This window comes from Dasypus novemcinctus, chromosome 9 (genome assembly GCF_030445035.2).
Source record: "Dasypus novemcinctus isolate mDasNov1 chromosome 9, mDasNov1.1.hap2, whole genome shotgun sequence".
Lineage (NCBI taxonomy): Eukaryota > Metazoa > Chordata > Mammalia > Cingulata > Dasypodidae > Dasypus > Dasypus novemcinctus.
Genome location: NC_080681.1, coordinates 34,670,472 through 34,682,634, shown reverse-complemented (window position 1 = coordinate 34,682,634; position 12,163 = coordinate 34,670,472).

The window sequence follows — 12,163 nt, the reverse complement described above, 5'->3', positions numbered from 1 at the left end:
AGAATATTTGTTACAAATGGTAGTAAAACAACAGACCATCTCAGTAAATGACAAAATGGAGTTTTTACTTAGCTGAAGTATTTTTTCAGATTTGTGACTCAATCAAATTAACATGTTCTCAGAAAATTAAGAGGACAAAAAATTTATCAAAAGAGCAGGGAGAGACATTCTCTGAGAAAGTTTAAAATTCAGGGCTGTTGTTTCCACTTTCCATTAATGTTACTTCTGAGAACAGAAATCAGTTGATTTGCAGGGGGAGATCAAGGGAGCTAGTGTTTAAAAAGATATTAATACCCAGTGTTAAAAATTAGTTCTCAGGGAATTTCAATCCTACTGGAGAATGTTGCCTCAATTTTTGGAGCTATGCAGATCAAAATTAGCAAGTAGCTCCCATATGCATATCCTTTAGACTTTTAAGCCTTCTGTACACCATTTTATATTGATAACTGTCTCCCCAAAATATTCTAAAAACTCAGGTAAGTAGTTAATGCCACTTTCTGTTATTATGGAAATTCCTGTAATATTCATCTGTTTTTTATTGTTAGCTTTTAAAAATTGTTACTTCAACTCTTGAGATAAAACTGTAAGGGGTGTTTTCATTTAAGAAGCCTAGACATTTAGAACTATTAATAACAAGCTGCAATACTGGTTTTTGAAGCAGGCTGCAGCTCTCCAGCCTTTAATGAAACTTTTCCTTATAAGGAGATGATTATGATTGCCTTAATGACCTAAATAAAACTGTGGCTCAAGAATGATTATTCCAAAGAATAAACTTAGATTTCAAAATCTGAACAAAAGTCATCAAGTGATGTTAATATCTTAATGTTTCTGGCATCAGGATTTTAGGGAATAAATGGTGTCACTGATGTCAGAATATTGATTGCATAAAATCTTGAAACCCACAAAACTTGTGGGTTTAGGTCTTAGTAATTTCTGCTGTTTATGTAATTTCAGCCCTATGCATCACCAAAAAGTTATTTATCCTAAGAAACTGTGGCCAAATTTGGGAATAATGCTGTCTGCCAGTATCTGCAGATGTATTGTTTCCACCTACATTTGTGCATGCTGTCTGTAGTCTTTAAAAACACTAACACCAGGCAGAAATGTTAACTCTGTTCAGATATTTTTCCTATTTCTTAGAACTAATATTGCTGTTTCCTAATTTTGTCAAATTATGTATCTGAATTGTCATCCTTTCCTAAAAGGTGGATATTATCACTCATGTACTAGATAAGTAATCAGAAGTAGTTAACACTGTTAAATTGCAGCAAGATTTTCAACAACGTAACCACAAGTAATAAATAATGACATGTTAGAGCACTAAAGCAAAAGCATGATCTTAAGGAGAGCAATTACAAATTGGGCAAAAAAGTATAAAAGTGAAATTCAGAAAGTCATAGCAAAATAGTTCAAGAGTTCAATTTGACCAACGGGCTGCTTGTTTTTTCCTCAATAAAAGAAAATGAACCAAAATACAGGATCATGTTACTCTTTACTTTAGAACTGAGTGCTTTATAAAATTAATATATGTGAAAAAATTCATAAGGATGAGCAAAATGAAAACTTGGGGAGTGTGTACATATTTGTAATAAGGAAAGAAAGATGACTAGAAAGACTAACATGGATATATAGATGTTAGTGGTTTATAATTCTTGTGTAGGCTTCCACTATCTGTAAAATACCTTTTGGAGTTTAACACTGCATTGCCCTAGCCTTTAAGCAGATTCCAACTGGGACCCTATCGAAGCAATTCTTTCCAGCAAGTAACAGATTTAACATTATCTTCTGAAGGCAAATAGGTAAGGGAACTTAGCTTCTAGAGTCATCTTTAATTAGAGATTCGAGGAAGTCCAATGTCATTTCACTCTGAGAACCAAGAAAATGACTCAAGGAATAACATTTCTGACATCCTAAAATCAGAAGAGCAGTAATAACACCAGCAGCTGTGGGGATGAGTAGTGTAAAGAAGAAAATTAAAGAACAATCTGATTATTCTTCTTTGTAACCAGAATTGTTGCATACGTTCTTTATCTACATTCTATTGTTGCAGGTTCTTTATATTTGTGAATTTAATTATGTATTTATGTAAATTCCTTCTGTAACTTTTTCTGAAGGCTGTAGTATATGCTCTAGAAATGACTCAACTAAGACAAAACCAAGAAAGGAAATCAGAAACAGATGTGTGGCCCTGTAGCCTCACATTGTTATTTTAGCTCTGTCCTTAAGAAAAAGGTGCAGTGAAGCAGACTTGACCCAATAGATCGGGCGTCTGCCTACCACATGGAAGGTCCGCAGTTCAAACCCCGGGCCTCCTCCACCCGTGTGGAGCTGGTCCATGCGCAGTACTGATGCGTGCAAGGAGTGCCCTGCCATGCAGGGTTGTCCCCCGTGTAGGGGAGCCCCACACGCAAGGAATGTGCCCCGTAAGGAGAGATGCCCAGCACGAAAGAAAGTGCAGCCTGCCCAAGAATGGTGCCACACACATGGAGAGCTGACACAATAAGATGATGCAGCAAAAAGAAACAGATTCCTTGTGCTGCTGATAAGGATAGAAGCGGTCACAGAAGAACACACAGCTAGTGGACACAGAAAACAGACAAGGGAGGGGGGAAGGGGAGAGAAAAAATCTTTAAAAAAAAAAAAAGTGCAGGGGGTGGGGAATCCAGCCACCTATAATTTCTCTAGATATTCATCTTGTGCTTTTCACCGAATAGAAGTTTCTTCTGGCATGTTGCTGATCAACATCCTACACTCAAATGTTCTGATAAAAACAAACCAGTCACACTATATGTGTGTGTATATGAATAATCTTTAGACATCTAAAGTATTAGGAGTGCTCTTTGGAAGTGTTCTTCAAATTTCTGAATTGGGTACCTAGTGTTCTGAGTGTCCTTTTTGTCATTTTAATTTATTTTAAAACTACACAGATAAATTGCCATGTATAAGTGTGTGCCCATGAAAAGGAAACATCACTTTAATGTAAGAAATTATATAAAGAACACAGCTCTTTGTTGTGTGCTATGAAAAAGCATCTTTATTGTTTACAGTATCTTTGGGGATGACACCAAATGGTACAAATGGTAAAAAAAAGAATACTTCATTCCTCCCACATAATCTCTTTCCAATAGGCACCCTACCCCTCCCCCCCCCCCCAAAAAAATGAAGTTTAAATGAAGGCAAGACTCTACCCCCACACTTTAGGCACACTCTCATTGCAGGCAGCAGTGAGGTCCAGCCCCTGGCATAGTTTGGTGGTGCCGGAGAGGGACATAAAAATCCACTTCCCCCAACATTCAGGGAAAGCACAAGCTGATTACTGATGACTGCTTCATTGGCTACTTAGGATTGTTGGGGGCCCAGCTTGAGGGTGGCCATTATTCCAGCCTGCATGGGACAAAGGCAACAGAGAAGACAAAAAGATGGTACATTTCCTCAGATTGCAGAGAACAGGGCTAAATTTGCTGGGTAGGCCAATAAAGTGCAACTTTGGGGAGCCATGGAAGAAGCCCCTGGTGCCTTCTTGACCTCTCCCTCATTCTCTCTCCAGGGCAGTTTGGAGCTGGCCAGCCCTCCCCTTGTTGCTCCCTGGCCTTGTTCCATCTGCAAAAGACAGATTGCTCTGGCATGCTCCACCACCTCCCAGAATATGTCCTCTAGGCGTTAGCAACTTGACTCAACAAAAGTAGTGTAAAACAAATGAAGCCTATGGCTTGGGCCAAAGTCTTACTTGCTTTAGTCCTGTGGTGTAACACTGGGGAGAGGGGCATTCAAACTCCCGTAAATAGGGGAACTTCTAAGGGCACTAGCAAGCATAAGCCCAGAACAAGACACAGACAAGACAGGGAGGGCTCTACACTTTGCGTTTGGCTTGGACTGGCTTCCTGTTAGGAGGGCTGGCAATAAAATCTGTCTTATCACCAGGTGGTTACAAACTCAAGAAACAGACACCTCGGGAAATAAATTCCCAAAGTTAATATTATAAAATATTAAAATGCACATCGTACAACAGGAGATTACAAGACAAAGAATAGGAAATAATGACCTATCCAAAGAAAAAGGATAAAAATCCAAAAACATCAATGAAGACCATACTGTAGATGTACCAAAGACTTTTTTAAAAATGAACTTTAATAAGCTCAAGGAGATGAAGGAAAATAGAAAGAACTAAAGGATATCAGAAAACAATGAATGAACAATTTGAAAACCTCGTTAAAGAGATGGAAAATTTAAAAAGGAACCAAACAGAACTACTGGAGTTGAAGATCACAATAAGTGAAGTGAAAAATTCCTACGGGTTTCAACAGCAGATTGGAACTTGGAGAAGAAAGAATTAGTGAACTTGAGGATAAGACAAAATGAGTCAGGCTGAGGAGCTGTATGGAAACAGAGTTATATAAAAAACAAAAATTGCCTAAGAGACCTCTGAGACACAATCAAGCATACCAATATGTGCGTTATGGGAGTCCCAGAAGGAGAAGAAAGAGAAAGGGGAAGAAGGAATATTCAAAGAAATAATGACAGAAAACTTACCAAACTTAGCAAATGATGTGAATATACACATTCTAGAAGCCCAAAGAACACAAAACAGGATACACTTAAAGAAATATACACCTTGTCATTTACTAATCAAACTTGAATGCAAAGGACAAGAAGAAATTCCTGAAGGCTGCAATAAAAAATCATGTTATGAACAAGGGAATCCCAATTCAATTACGTATCAACTTATCAGAAACTACAGAGGCAAGAAGGCAGGTGGGTTGAAATATTGCCATGCGGAAAGAAAACAGTTGGCAATCAAGAATTTTATATCCAATGAGGCTTTCTTTCAAAAATGAGGGAGAGGTTAAGACCTTACCAGAAAAAAGCTGAGGGAGTTAGTCACCACTACAATCAAAGCAGTCCTTCAGACTAAAAGAAAAAGATACTGGACAGAAGTTCAAAGCAGCATAAAGACAAAAAGATCTTGGTAAATGTAACCATTTGGGTATTTATAATTACCAGCACTATTATATTGTAGTTTTTGGTATGTAACTCCATTTCTTATTTCCTACAAGTGCTAAAATGCATAAAAAGTAATGATAAATCTATGTTTTTGGACATACAGTGTACTGAAATATTTAAGGGCTAACAAGTACAAAAAATGGTGGTGGGCAGAGGGGCATTGGAAAAGTATATGTGCGCATGCTATTGACCTTAAGTTGATATCAAACCAAATATAATTTTATATATCTAGCATGTTAAATTTCGACCCCATGGTAACCACAAGGAAAATATATAAAAAACGAATGCAGATAGAAATGAAATTACATATGGTACAATACAAAAAATCAAATCAATTTGAAAGTAGGGATTAGTGGAAGAATTGATAGACAAAAAAGGTATAATACAAAGACTAAACAGTAAAATGGCAGAAGAAAATCCTGCATTATCAATATGACTTTAAATGTATTAAACTCTCCAATCAAAAGGTAGATTGACAGAATGGATAGAAAAGCATGGCCCAACTATATCATGTCTATAAGAGACTCACCTTAATTTCAAAGACATAAGTAGGTTGAAAGCAAAAGGATGGAAAAAATTATACTATGTGTAGCAGTTTGATATGGTTATGAAATCCAAAAATAGGTTTTGGATTATGTTTGTAATCTGATCTGTACCTGGACATGATTAAGTTATGATTAGGGCTTTGATTGGGCCATGTCATTAGGGCGTTGAGTCCCCACCCACTAAGGGGTGGCAAAGGACAGAATTGGGGGTTTTTGACGTTGGAGTTTGATGCTGAAGCCTTAAGCTGGAGCCCCAAGAAGTAAGCACACAGAGGAAAGAGAAGCAAGCGCCAGGAAAGGAGGAACCCAGGAAGCCTGAACCCTGGCAGATGTCAGCAGCCATCTTGCTCCAACATGTGAAAATAGATTCTGGAGGGAAGTATCTTATGCTTTTTGACCTGGTATCTGTAAGCTCCTACCTCAAATAAATACCCTTTGTAAAAACCAGCAGTTTCTGGTATTTTGCATCAGCACCCCTTTGGCTGACTAATACACCATGCAAGTAGTAACTAAAGAGAGCTGGGTTATCTATATTAATATCAGATAAAATAGGTTTTAAGTCAAAAACAGTTATGAGGGACAAAGGTGGTCATTATATATTAATGAACGGGTCAATTCAACAAGAAGATATAATAATTTTAAGTATATATTCACCTAACAGCAGAGCCCCAAAATATCAATATATTATTGACAGACTTGAAGGGAGAAATAGATGCTGCTACATTAATAGTAGGTCTTAGTATGCCACTTTCAGTAAGGAATTGAACATCTAGACAGAAGGTGAATAAGTAAATACAAGACTTGAACAATTCTCTAGCCCTAACAGGCATATATAGAACACTTGCAGAACACACTCATTTTCACTTGGATCATTCTCCAGGATGGACTATATCTTAGATAACAAAACAAGTCTCAGTAAATTTAGAAATACTGAAATCATACAATGTATCTTCTCTGACCACAGTGGAGTTAAGCTAGAAGTCAATAACAGAGGGAGAAATGGAAATTAAACAATGTACCCTTCAATTACCAATGGGTTAAAGAAGGAAGGGAAATTAGGAAATAACTTGAGGCAAATGAAAATGAAAATACAACAAACCAAAAAAACTTATTGATGCAGCAAAGGCAGCACAGGAATGAAATTATAGCTCTTAAATGCTAACATTAAAAACAAATATTTCAAATCAGAGACATAACCTCAAAACTGGAGGAACTAGAAAAAGAAGAATAAAGTAAATCCAAAGCAAGCAGAAGGAAGGAAACAAAGATTAAAGCAGAGATAGAGAACTAAAAATAAAATCAATAAAATCAAAAGTTGATTCTTGAAAACATCAGTAAAATTGACAGTTTTAGCTAGACTGATGAAAAAAAGAGAGGACACAACTAAAATCAGAAATGAAAAGGGGAACAGTACTTCCAACCCCACTGAAATAAAAAACTGTAAGAGGATACTATGAACAACTGCCTGCCAAAAAAATTAGATAACCTAGATGAAATGGCCAAATTTCTAGAAACATACAAATTACCTACACTAACTCAAGAAGAAATAAAAGATCTCAGCAAACTAGTAGAGTGTATGAATCAGTAATTAAAAAAACAAAAAACTAGCAACAAAGAAAAGCCCAGTAAAATTGAAGAAGAGGGAACACTCGTTAAGTTATTAAGGCCAACATCACGATTATACCAAAGTCACGTTAAGACTACAAAAAAAAGAAATTACAGACCAACATCTTTTATGAATATAAATGCAAAAATCCTCAACAAAATACTAGCACACAGAATTCAACAGCATATTAAAAGAATTATACAACATGATCAAGTGGGATTTATCCAAAGTATGCAAGGGTGGTTTAACATAAAATAAGTTAATATAATACACCATATAATTAACAGAATAAAGGGGTGAAACATTTCAGTTAACATAGGAAAGGGATTTGGCAAAACCCAGCATCCCGTTTTAAATTTTTAAAAAAAACAACTTAGAAAACTAGGAATAGAAGGAAACTTCCTCAACATGATAAAGGGCTTATATGAAAAACCCAGAACTAGCATCATTTTAACAGTGAAAGACTGAAAGCTTTCCCTCTAGAATCAGGAAGAAGGCAAAGAAACCCACTGTCAACACTGTTTTTCAGCATTGTATTACAAGTTCTAAATAGAGCAATTAGGCAAGAAAAAGAAATGAAAGATATCCAAATTGGAAAGGAAGAAGTAAAACTTTTCCTAATTGCAGTTGAAATTATCCTATACACAGATATCCTGAAATATCCACAACAAAGCTCCTAGAGGTAATAAATGAATTCAACAAAGAGGCAGGGTAGAATATTAACACCCAAAAATCAGTAGTATTTCTATACGTTAGTGATGAACAATCAGAAGAAGAAATCAAGAAAAAAACTCCATTCACAATAGCAACTAAAAGAATCAAATACCTAGAAGTAAATCTAACCAAGGATGTAAAGGACTTGTACACACACAAAAAAACTACAAAATATTGCTAAAAGAAACCAAAGAAGACCTAAATAAGTGATCGAAATCCCATGCTCATGGATTGGAAGACCTTCATTAAGATATCACATCTACCCAAAGCAAATTATAGATTCAATGCCATCCCAATCAAAATTCCAAAACGTTCTTTACAAAAATGGAAAAGCCAATCATCAAATTTTAATGGAAGGTAAGGGACCCTGAATAGCCAAAGCCAACTTGAAAAAGAATACTATAGTTGGAGGACTCACACTTCCTGATCTTAAAACTTATTGCAAAGCCACAATAATAAGAAACAGCATAGTATGCTACAAGGAGAGACATATAGACTAGTGCAATCAAATTAAGGGTTCAGAAATCAATCCTCATATTTGTGGCTGATTTTTTAAAAGGGGATGAAGACCACACAATTGGGAAAGAGTAATTTCTTTAACAAATGATGCTGGGGAAACTGGATCTCTATTTGCAAAGGAATGAAGGTAGACCCCTACATCACTCCATATACAAAAATCACCTCAAAGTGGATCAACAACCTAGATATAAAAGCCAGAAATAAAAAGCTCCTAGAAGAAAATGTAGGAAAATATCTTTGTTAAGCTATGGTTTCTTAGACCTTATACCAAAGCACAAACAACAAAAGAAAAAAATAGATACATGGAAACTCATCAAAATTTAAAACTTTTGGGAAGCAGATGTGGCTCAAGTGTTTGGGCTCCTGTCTACCATATGGAGGGTCCTGGGTTCAATTCCCTGGGCCTCCTAGTGAAAGTGATCTGGCCTGCACAGTGCACAGAACTGGCCCACATGGCATGGAGAGCTGGCCTGTGCAACGCAGAGAGCTGGCACAACAAAGATGATGCAACAAAAAAGAGACTCGGAAGACAGAGAGACAACAAACCAGGAGCTAAGGTGGCTCAAGCAACTGAGTGCCTCTCTCCCATGTCAGAAGGGCCTGGGATTGGTTCCCACTGCCTCCTAAAGAGAAGACAAGAAGAGAAGACAAGCAGACACAGAAGAACATGCAGTGAATGAACACAGAGAGTAGACAGCAAGCACAAGTGGTGCAGATGGAGGATAAATAAATCTTTAAAAAAATTTTTTTTTAACTTTTGTGCATCAAAGGACTTTATCATGAAAGTAAAAAAGACAACCTTCATAAAAGGAGTTAATATTTGCAAAATACATATCTAGTAAGGGTTAAACATCCAGAATATACAAAGAAATCCTTCAACTCAACAATAAAAAGACCTGATTTTTTTAAAGATTTATTTATTTCTCTCCCCTTCCCTCACCCCCTGCCCCAGTTGTCTGTTCTCTGTGTCCATTTGCTGCGTGTTCTTCTTTGTCTGATTCTGTTGTTGTCAGTGGCACGGGAATCTGTGTCTCTTTGTTGTGTCATCTTGCTGCGTCAGCTCTTCGTGTGTGTGACGCCATTCTTGGGCAGGCTGCACTTTCTTTCGCACTGGGTGGCTCTCCTTACAGGATGCAGTCCTTGCGCGTGGGGCTCCCCTACATGGCACTCCTTGCGTGTATCAGGACGGCGCGTGGCCCAGCTCCACACGGGTCAAGGAGGCCCGGGGTTTGAAACGATGAGACCCCCCCATGTGGAAGACGGATGCCCTATCCCTGGCCAAGTCCGCTTCCCATGACAACCTGATTTTAAAAATGGGCAAAATACTTGAGTTGACATTCATCAAAGAAGATTTACGGATGGTCAAAATGCTCATGAAAAGATGCTCAACGTCATTAGCCATTAGGAAAATGCAAATAAAAACCACAAAATACCATTTCATACCCACTAGAATGGCTACTATTTTTCAAAAATGAAGAAATAACAGTTTTTGGAGAAGATGTGGAGAAATAGGAACACTCTAATTCACTGGCTGTGGGAATGTAGAATGGTGCCACCACTGCAGAAGACAGTTTGCAGTTCCTCAGAAAGTTGAATATAGAATTACCATATGACCCGGCAATCCCAATTTCAGGTATATGCCCAAAAGAATTGATAGCAGGGACTCAAACAGATATTTACACACCTGTGTTCATAGTGGCATTATTCACAGTTGCCAAAAGATGGAAGCAAGCCAGGTGTCCATCAACAGATGAATGGATAAACAAAATGTGATATATACATACAATAGAATATTATTCAGCATGAAAAGGAATGATGTTCCGATACATGTGACAAAATGGATGAACCTTGAAGACATCATGTTGAGTGAAATAAGGCTGATACAAAAGGAGAAATATTGTATAATCTCACTGATGTAAAATAGTTAGAATAAGCAAGCTCATAAAGTCAGAATCTAGAACATAGGTTACCAGGGAATGGGATGTGGTAGAAAAAAGGGAGTTAAGTTTTAATATTACAGAGTTTCTATTTGGGAGGATGAAAAAGTCTTGGTAATGGATAATAGTGATGGTAGCACAACATTGTTAACGGAATTAACAGTACCGAATTATATATTTGAATGAGGTTAAGGGGGAAATTTTAGGTTGTATATATATTATTGGAATAAAAAGATTAAATGCTATAGGAAAGTGTTATACACACTTGCTTATGTTTTACTAATGTGATTTATCTTCATACCTGCAGGACCCTATTCATCCTGAATTTTTCCAATTCAGCTGCAATTCCAAATGTCAATCCTCATTTATATGTTCTGAGAGTTCCAACATTTTTGCATCCAAATTACATTTCTACCAATGTCACTCTCAACTGGAAGTAGTATGAAATTGTTGGAAATGCAATCCAGTTTTTAGCTCTGACAATATGTTCATTATAACATATGTGACCTCTGAGGCTATCTTTGCTTTTGTAACTGGCCGATATGTGCGTTATTGAGCAAAATGGACATTCTTCTAGTATCTTTTGAGCACCAAGTGGTACCTTAAATATTTTCATTGAGATTTTCAAATTTAAAAATATTGATGTCACAGCCAGGAAAACGTTGATGTTTCTTATTGACTAATTGTTGGGTGGGAGACATAACGGAGTCAGCCAAGGCTGGTTCTTTCCTATATAAGCCTCAGTTTCCTCAACTGCAAAATGAGGTTTATATGTCCACCTCACTCTTTTGAGGAATAAGTGAGATTATGCATGCTGAGTAATGTTGACACAATAGATCATTGTTTCTTTTCCTTCTTTTTCTTCCCCTGGTTTCCACTTCATCTCTCCCTAAGGAGGAGAATATTCTTTAACACTTCTTAATTTTTTTAGCACATTCCTTAATCTTTTTTTCTATTTTTCTTTTTTTTTTTTTAGGAGGTACTGGGGATTGAACCCAGACCTCATATATGGGAAGCAGGTGCTCAACCACTGAGCTACATCCACTCCCTTTCATCTTTTCTTTTAAACCGTTGAGTGGAAAATTGCCATTACCTGCATTCTGTGAGCCTGGCACTGTAGCACTTTGGTAAAGCTAATTTGCTACCCATTTTTGGTAAAGCAATGTCCACCAGATGGCAGGAGTTCTAAAAGAGAATAGCAGGTACGCACAAAAAACAGGCCCTTACACATTTAAAACAATTTAACCGGGCAAAGGGGGAGCTAGTGATCATCTACCATCCCCTCATCTTTTTGAGTCACAAACTTCTCATCTGTTCTGTTCCTGGGATTTTGCATGTGCTGTTTCTTCTGTGAAGAAATGTTCTTTCACCAAACCCCACTCTCCAGGTTTTCATCCTTCAGATCTCAGTTCAGACATCACAGCCCATTTAGACCACCTTTGACCTCTCCTTCTGAGTTCAGTACATCACTCCTTTCCCCTGATCTCCACATCGTGTTAATCATTCAGTGCCCTGCTCAAATGTCGCCTTGTCCAACACGCCTTCCATCTTACTTAGTTATCATCCCTCTTTTCCTTGAATATCAATAACAGTGCTTGGTTCAAGTAGACACACAAAATCCTGTGGTGAGGAATGACTGTCCTCCCACAGCACACAGTAGTTTCCTTTCATTCCAATCCTGGCACTTAAAAAACTATAATATCAGTCCCTGTTGCTTGTCTGTATCACCTGCTAGAATATAAGCCCCATGACAATAAGAATCATTTCTGTTTCATGCACAATTGTATCTTCAGTGCCTGGCACATAATGGGTTCTCAAGATATATTTGTTGGAAAAGGAGC